Genomic DNA, 9648 nt, shown 5'->3' with positions numbered 1-9648 from the left:
TTGAACTTCAGCCTGTGAACAGCTAATTATTACATCTAACTAAATAGGAACCTTCCTATGACCTGTTTCTCTCACTGCTTGTAAACTCGGATACCGCAGGCAACCCTCCCTTAGAGAGTTGGTAACCTGAAGTCTCTTTCTTTTGCTTAACACTGGTGGTGTCTGCTGCCAAAACTCAGAGCATAATGTATCAGCAGCCCTCCTTCCAGCCATAGAAGGCTAGACGCAGCTTGCTGTGAAGCCTGACAACTCCACTCCATGTGTCAGCCGGAGGGAATCAAACAAGAGCAATGAAACATGTTTTCTACCTCCAGAGTCTGTAGCCTCTGGCACTCACTGGTACAGGAGTAAAGGAAGAGCGGTAGCACAGCTGGCCTGGCTCAGGTCCCATGATTTTACTCTTGAAAGCAAATATTTCTTGTGCAAACTTGTCCCAGCTTATTTTACAACCCATTTAGAAACTGCTGCGCTAAAACTACTTTAATTTTAGAACTCATTTCAATCCCGTTTTCAAGTGACAGAGCTGATCCAGCAGTCATTAAAGGGCAGTGTTTTGTTGCTTACAGGGGTCTGGATTTGAAGATATCCCGGCTTCATATCCCTGAGCTTGGCAAAAGCATTAACTCTTATCATCTTAAAGTAGTCTGTCTCTCTGGTACAATTTCATGCTGAACAGCAGAAAAGCTTATATAGTTCTTCTTTATAGCTGTAAAAGAGGTCATAAACATGAAATATGGATAGGCAGATCCAACTCTCAACCTACCATCTACTTATTTGTGCATTGTATGCTCTTAGGGCAAAATACTGTCAAAAGTGATGGCTGCCTTTGAGAACTTCATCTTTAACCCCCAGGGCCAGACACATACAGCAGGGCTTTCCGTAACCAAGGGCTGCCAACCTCCATGGCAACCCAGGGTGATCTTGGACCTTTAAAATGTCTCAGATCAGACCATTTTGGAAATCAACATCCTTAGCCTGTGATTCCTCCCTCTTTAAAGTGAGAATAATGAGATTTCTAACCATAGTTTTGTATCTGCTAATCATGGTGGGTTTTTGTTTTTTTTGTAAAAGCACAAGGTAGTTTTTAGAAAGTGTAGAAGTCTGGTTCAGAAGCAGAACAGAGTATCTCAAATGTGTGTAGCTGATGCAAGGGCAACCATGGCCCTTGCAACCATTTTTTACATTTGAAGAAAAAAGAAAGTAGGAAAGCATGTGTCATTTTGATCTAATGTTTGCCTGAAGAGCACAGAGAAATCACAGCTGCTCATCCTTCAGCAAAGAAGCTTGCACCCACTTTGTAGGTATAAACAGTGATCTCTGTTTCTGTAGGGAACACAGGGCATTACTTTGTGATATGCGTGGTGCAGCTCTATGCACTCGGTCATTACCAGTCTATGTGACTGTTCATACTGTAGAAATAATCTCCTTTCTGTTTTCAAAGGTGCATAAGATTTGTGCACTGCTGGCATAAATAATCTGTTCTGACAACCCCTCAGGGAGTAACTCCTGTTGACAGGATGTGTGAGTATTATCCCAGGATGATCTGATATTGGTAACTGCACTGTAACAATGGAAGCATGAGATGGGCCTCGAATAGCATGGCTTTGGTGGCAGGCTCAGCTGGGTTGGCAAGGTAATGCAGCTCAACTTCAAAAGGAAAGGCAAAGAAGCTAATAGTCACTGTAGAGGACCATCTGTTAGATGGACAAAATTCCCTGTGTTGTATTAAGAAAACCTGTGGTAAGAGACGTCCTGAACTTTAAGTGAAATTTTTGTCATTTTTCTTTTAATTTCCTACTTTGCTCTGCATGCCATTTGCAACAATAACCTGCTATCACACTATTGTTGCTACATGCATACACATCAGTAAGAAATCACACTTCCATGGTACTGACTCATAGCCATTTAGAAGGGAAAACTCATTAAGGGAGTGCAAATTAGCCACACTGTCGAAAGGAGATTGTTCTTTATGTTTTAGAATCAGGATGTGATCAGCTATCCCTCTTCCCTGCTGCTCTTGGCAGCATCCTTCAGGAGGTGGACAGGCAGAAGTCTGTTTCAACAGCCCTGTAGGACAGAATGAAAATCTTGTTCTCCTGGCCTTTGTCTGCCCTAGGCAAACACATATCAGCTGGTATATACATTTCTTACCTGTATTTAGGTATTGCAAGAAATCTGTTTGACTGTGTACCTGGTTCTGACACATGGTTGTGGCTGTTCACAAGGACAAGAGCTTCTGAACGCTCTGTGTAAGCCTTTGGTTACTGCAGATCAGCTTTACAGTTGGAATTATGTTAGGCAATACACAGGAATATTTTAGGGCACTGAATACTGCATCAAAACGCTGCAGCCTTATGGCGCAAAGTGCTGCAGGCACGTGATTTGAATGTGCTAAAAAAGTGTTCCAGTTTTTATTGGTTTGAGTATATTCTATCCATACCACACCAGTTCCCCCCAGACAATATAAAGCCAGTATAAATAACAAACTCAGTAGTATGGATAATTCACCAGAAGTGCCATCATGTGCTCCTGTCTGGTAGGTGATCCAGTGCCACACAAATCAAATCTTAATGATCTTGTCAGCATGTCCTTACTAAAGCTGAAATTTCTTAATTGTCTGAGCTTCACTTCTGTCTGACATACATATGAGCACGGAGAAATCTAATATTTACCACTGCAGCAGTTTTCTACCTCCTTCCTCATCTACAGCCCCCCAGGGACGCCATTCTAATACTGTCTTGTGTAAACAGCAGTTGGCAAAAATCCTGAAGTCCCTTTTACAGGAGATATGACATCACTGTGACACACATATCTTGAATTCCTTCAAAAAATTATTTCTCCCAGGTAACGCCAGCCAGGGAAACTGAGCAAGCTGAGGATGTTCCTGGAGGGCCTTACTCATCTCTGGCTGAGGACAGCATCAGTCGTTGTATTGGCTGCAGGGGACAAAGGTGTGGAGTTGCAGGCTGAGGGGCAGTTACCACCTACCCCTGGTGGTCCCAGGGAGAGGCCTGGTGGTCCCTGTTGCTCTTTGGGGACTTGCTAATGAGATTTGCCAGATGTAAGACCTGTGTGATTGATCCTGACTCCACACATTCCCAGCTAGAGGAAAACCACCACATGGGGATAGGCTAAGGCCAGGCAGCAGTACTGTCTCCCAGGTAAAGACTCTTCTGGCAGCAGCTCCCCCAGGAGAGGGCTGGGTCCCAGCTGTAGCCTCTCCATGGCACTGCCTGGGGACCTCTGCCTTGGTTGCACTGACTCTGCATCATTCCCAAGCCCTGGCAGCCAGGCCTCCCGGGGTCTTCTCAGGACCTTTATAAAATGGGCACAGTTTTTACAGCTGGTCTGCACCAATAAGATGGTTTCTAGTATTTTCTTTCAATCTGTGTCAAAATCTAAAGTTTCCAATACCACTTGAAAAGGAAAATGCCACCCAACCAGCAATCTGGTCTTTATCACAGCTGCTCAGTCTCAGTACCCAAAAGTTAAGTTTCAATCAATTTAGTCTTGGATGCTTTTTCAACTTCAGATAAACCAGAGCTTTGTGTACTTAACAGCTTTCAGAGAATATCTGCAATTAAATATGATACTTTGAATTCATTTCAAAATATCTGACTTGCTATGGTACACTTCCAAAGTTAATTTCATTAGAGTTTTTCTTTCTGTGACAGTACCTGGGAACAAAATGCTAAAATTTTCTTTTCCTAAGTGGCTCCCACTGAAATCAATAGAGAAAACTCAGATCTAGATATGTGGCCATTGGCTGGTCATCTCTGCTAAGAGATCTAAAAAGGAGTATGTCTTAAAATCTTTTACATTCTAGTCAGTGGCTTGAACTTGGTCCATGTGAGTGGTGGTTTGATGTCATTCATGAGAACCATCAGTTGTCAGTTCTGGGAAAATCTGAGTAAACTTTGCTGTTTTTTAATCTGGAATGACAGCAAAAGGTTTTGTGATCAAAATGTGTACCTCTCTACCTGCAGATGTGCTGGGTGTCACCATCATCAGTTGCAATGAGTTGTCAGAATCTAACCCTCAATGACAATGTTGGGTGAAGAGATAAAGTTTTGACTGTCATGTCCTGAAAATTCTGTTGATGTAAGGACCAACATTCCTGATGACCTCAAGCGAATTTAAAAAATTATGTTTCTCTGAAGAGAAGGATAGTGAAAGCATTAACCCAAAGAGCAATGTCATGGTTAATTAAAACCAACAGTTGTAGTACTTAACTGTTTTTAAAGGTTAGTTCAGGCAGGTGTTCCACCACTTCTGCTATCATAGCCAAGTTGAAATTCTCTCAGCAGACAAAGCAGTCCTTCATCCCCTGCCAGGATGTAAAGTTGCAGGAGAGAAGCTGTGTTAGTAATAGGTAGGTTTGCAAATATCCATTTAAAAATAGAAATATGTAGGAAAAACCTCTTTCTTTTGGCTGACTTATGCTAAAAGTTCCCATCTGGGTTTGGATTTGCATATACAAAAAAGTAGAGTTAACATTTTCAGAATATCCCAGTGGTCCTAGTTTTTAACTTTTTTTTATGGGTAAATATCTCTCTGGCTACACAGTGTCCACTGTAGCAGCATGCTAAAGACAGGCTGTTTGTGACTAATTAACCCCCATTTGCAGAACTTTTGGGGCCACTAAGGCAAGCAGAAATCTATGTCCCACCTTATATTTGGAGAAAAGGATCTAGGGCATGCCTCAAGTGTGGCGTTAATTTCCTGCAGAGTATTTTCTCTGGTGGAAAATATCTGGATATTAAATATTCCATATGCAATCACCTGATGACAAACAAATCTAAATTTTCCAATTGAAAAGTATAAAATTTTCCAAATATTTTACATTTTTGTTGAAAAAAACCCAAAACAAAACCAGGAGTTTCAGTCTACTCTGGTCTTATCAGAAATTAAACTTTGCAAAAATAATACCAGAAAGAAGTCTGAAAATCATCTGGCATGTTAACTGAACACTAGCAACAGGATCGATTAAGTCAATCCAGCTTGATAACATTATCACAGCTGATATGTTATGCTAAGTTTATAGAATGGTATTTTTTGGGGTTTTCTACATTTTTCAGTCTCTCGTTTAAGTGTGGGTCATGTTGGCAGCCTCTGTGAAGTTGTTGCTTTTTCAAACTTAGAAAAATTATTTAAGATTTAATATTTTATTTTTTTCTTCTGCTCCCTCCCAGACATAGTCATCCTCAAATAAACAATTTGCTGTTAAAGGAGACATTACATTAATTTCTGTCATAATATGCTGCATCTATCCTGACTCCAACTTTAAAATGTAATTCTAGTGCAGCAGTCCTTACAGGTGATTTTCCTCCTAATTTACATCTGCATTTGCTCAACCCCTGGTGCTCGCTGAACACTGAAAGCATCATAATAAGAAAGCTTAAAGAAGCCATATTTATCACATTTCTTCTGTCTATAAAATATTTAATCTTCAACAAATTACACTTTTCTAATCCATTTCTTACATTCCTTGAGATGCATGGCTCATCTCTCAAACATAGTTCTCATTGTGTTTTGAATTGGATTATTTAAGGAGCACCGATTAAATCCCTGAAAGCCTTTATTGGCATACTATCATTTCTGCTACACTCAGAAGTTTTCTTTTTTTCCTGGGCACTTTGGGTAATCCCAATGGCAGAAAGGCTTTTTGGAAGAAGGAGGCATGGCTGAAAACAAGACCCAGGCCCACACATTGCTCAGACAGCAGGACCATCTACCAAGGTTCCAGAGTAAAGGTTACATATTAGCAAGAGCTTTTATCAACATTTCTTATCAGAAGAACTCATAGGTGATCCCACTATTAATTTAAAGCTAATCTAACAGTTTCCAGAAAAGAGTGGCAGAAGCATCACATTTTTTCATTTTCCTGGGAAGTAAAGCAATTCAGGGTTTCAGATTTCTTCCTACCTTCTCACCAGGGCAAATCGAATCTTTGATCTCTGAGTGGGAAGAATGCAGATTTTATGGCGTGACAGTTTCTCTGAAGATTTGAGTGCTGACTTTCTTTTCAGTATTGGCCTGAATCCATTAAACCATACATGAATGCACAATACTGTAAAATTTCCACTGCAGTCTATTCATTAAAACTGCAGTCTGTTCTGTGGCTCAATCAGTGCAGAAAGATTGAAGTCAACAATTTCTTCTGTTGTGTTTTGGTCAATAAATCTGCTGGTCCAGATTCATTCCTGGTACAACTCCAAGGCTGCAATGTGGATAGATGCTGTATTTTCTTCTTTTTCCCGAATTAAATTTTCTACCCAAAAAGATGACAAATCTTCAAAAGTACTTTGCTTAAGCAAGGCTGAAAATGTCACAGAACAAAGACAAATCTAAGAATTTTAATTTAAAATTTACTCCAGGTTTGCTGACAACTGGTTGTTAAGTCTATCTATTCTGGGTTAAAACAATAATCATAAATCAAAGTGAAAGAAAAGATCAGGTAAATAAAGCTACTTAGAAACAGTTATTTTTTTCAGATACATCTTTCAGGCTTCTAGGCAATGCATGGACTGTTGACAACTATATGATGACTTGGGCAGATTAAGGAATGGCAATGAGTTAGAACTGCCCGAGTGAAGCACTCCTCTATTCTTCTGTTTTATTACTGCGTTGCCTCTGGCTTCAAGATCCAGGCAGAGCCAGCTGGAGTGGGAAGGCAAATTTACAGATGTTAACCCATGCCTTTGGCATTTTCTTTCACCAAAGTCAAGAATATCATCTGCAGTCTTCTAAAGGCCGATGTGTGGCTCGGAGATGAAAGACAAAACTTACCGGAGGATCCAGCATACTGATTAATAGCCTAGGACACTGTGCTTTAGAATGTATACTCTGGTTATTTTTTGTTTTCATGAAAAGATGTAAAAAACCACTGTCTGCGTTGACGAAGGGACTCAACACGGTGGGACTGTCGCCACTAGGTGGCAGGAACCTGATGCAGCAGAAAAAAAATGCTGAAACACTTAGTGCTTTGCTGCACAGCTGCCGTCCAGTAAGTGAAAAGACTACCACTGCCCCACCACCACGCTAGCCATCAGCACAGGACTTGTCTGGAGAGCCCACTTCATCCTGGTTTGCACAACAGTCTTTTGGATAATGGGGGAAGGAGGATGTGTTTGGAACAGAACCTCAGTGTTGCCTCCTCCCCCCAAGCAAAATGAAAATCCGTTGCTAATAAGTAGGGGTTTTTTTCTATTTCTACGGCTTTTTAAGTATTTAAAGCACACTTTTTTTTTCCCACTTGGAGCTTCAGTGATGTGAACAGCTAGGACCACATCATAAAAATAAGGTTAGATGGCTGCCACTGTGGTCCCATTCCCTTTGGCTGTGGCCACACAGCTCACTCGGTGTTTAGGCTCCAAGGTTATAAAGTGAAGTATCTCAGCAGCGCGTTGCCCCCAGGTCAGCACTGACCCTGCACTGCAGCTCTGGGGAGAGCTGCTCTCATGTTGTCCTCTGAGCAGACTGTCAACCTGGAAGACTCCAAATGATGGCTCTCCAAATAGGTATTAGAGATCCCAAGATAATTCCAGTTAAAACAAGTGATCCTCAAGATTTCTTTAGGGATATGCACTCTAGTATACTGCTGATTTCTTATTCAGATTTGCTAGTATCTAATCCATTCCTTTAAGCAGCACTTCTAGGTAAATATGGTAATTGATCTCCCCTAAAATACAGGAAAGCTGGCCTTGCTATTTGTGACAAAGGAGACTAAGAGCCACAGAAATACATTTTGGTTAGGTTTGCAAGTCTTGATTAAGCTTTTGTAACAATTTATTTCTACAGCATTATAGATGTAGAAAGCACTTTAAAGAGAGAGAATATCTGCTTTAAATGTGGTATCATATGTGCAGAAGGCACTCAAAATAAAGAAAATGGAAGGTCCTTGTACTAAAGCACCTATGCTTTAAATGAGATTAAGTGCAGGATAAGATGACAATAAACAAAGGGCTGGATGAAAAGCTGGCAGTGGTGAACAGTCAGACTTAATAATATGACCATATCTTATTTCCTCCTCAGATTTTTTTAATACAGTAAATTTATTGTAATAGGATTTCTGGACAGCATCCACTTGAAAGCCTGCACAGAGGTTAGCAATAGAAGATTGAAAAAAAATTGAGGCATGTCAAAAGATTTTAAGGAAGTCAGAGGCTGCAGGAAGAAAAAGGATCAGAGACTATTATTTTAAAAATAGGTTTAACAATTCCCATTTCTTACACAGACAGCATGCTTTAATATATTATTCTAAGTTCCTGAGTCATTTGTGTCAAATGTGATTTTGGTTTGGTTTCCTGGAAGTGTCATACTAAACCCAGACACTACAGTCACAGAGGTTATGCACATGAAGCCAGTCAGAAACTGCAGTGGTAAGAAAGAGTTCCTTACAGGAAACTTGATTTTTTGGCAGAAAACAAAGTAAGTTCTCAATTTTGGCCAATGAGGTAAGAAAGGGGGGAATACTCTTTTACATATAACATAGAGGAAAGCAAACTATTTCTGAGAAAAAACTTCATTTTGCTAAAACCTGAGTTTTCATTAGTACAAGCTTCAGTCATCAATTCTCAAACATTTCTAAGGCATTTTGTGTATTCTCATGCTGAAGGTCCCTTGCCTGAGAAGGACTACAGTTTACATGCAGTTGTCAATTATATGCTATTTAGCAACAGATTTATTGTGGACACTTAGAAACACTGGAGCTTGAAGCTTGCGCAGGGCAGGAGCTTGTTCAAGGGCCTTTGCTTCAAGCAGGCTTTCAGCTCAGGCAGAGATGTTTCACCATCCTATTCCCCTGTCTGTGGAGCAGAGCTTGGTCTCACCCTATTTCCCTTTGGAAGCGTCCAGCCCTTGTGAGGCACCCAGCTCCCCTGGTCCCACAGCAGTGACAGAGGCACAAGTGATGCAGGGAACAGCCCAGGGAGCAGACCTTGAAACAGTACCTGAAAAGGCAGAGCGAATTACTGGGACTCAGTATTTGTCAAATAAATAAAAATAAATTTTAAAAAATAAATTAAATAAATAAATAAAAGAGCCTGCCAGCTCACATCAGGGGTGCACAATTAAAACTCTGCAAATTCAAGACATCTAATATTCACACTCTTCCTTTCTAAAGAGAGGCAGGAATTTGGGCTGTTTCACAGACAATTGGTGTGTGCTATTCTTGAGATCAAAAGAAGGAGAGAGGCACTTGTTGCATCCAGACCCTTGAAAGTGCAGCCCTGGACTTCCTCATAAAAATCTGCTTTTCCCCTTTCCAGCCCCGCCCTTCCCATGCCCCAACCCAGATACAGCATTTCTTTTCTGCTCAGGTTTCCTGAGTAAAATGGCATCTTTGTTAGTGTTGGTCCTATTACATTTGAATCTGTGTTACAATCAAAGGAACTAATTTTGACCAAATCTTCCTGGGACAATCACTGGGCTTAGTAGATCTTTTTCTCTTTGTCTGTTACAGCTAGAAATCTATCTAGAGATCAGCAACTGGAAATCTCCTGTCCTAGAAGAAGCAGTAGGATTATTAGTATTTTATATTCCTGAAGGAAAGTGTTTTCTTAAGTCAAAACATTACATGATAGTGCTATTTGAGGTGCTACACCAAACATCTGTAGTCATTTCCATTAACTGCAAGTGCGCTGGATC

Source organism: Coloeus monedula (genome assembly GCF_965178545.1).
Source record: "Coloeus monedula genome assembly, chromosome: 4".
Classification (NCBI taxonomy): Eukaryota; Metazoa; Chordata; class Aves; order Passeriformes; family Corvidae; genus Coloeus; species Coloeus monedula.
Note: the sequence above shows the minus strand (reverse complement) of the source record.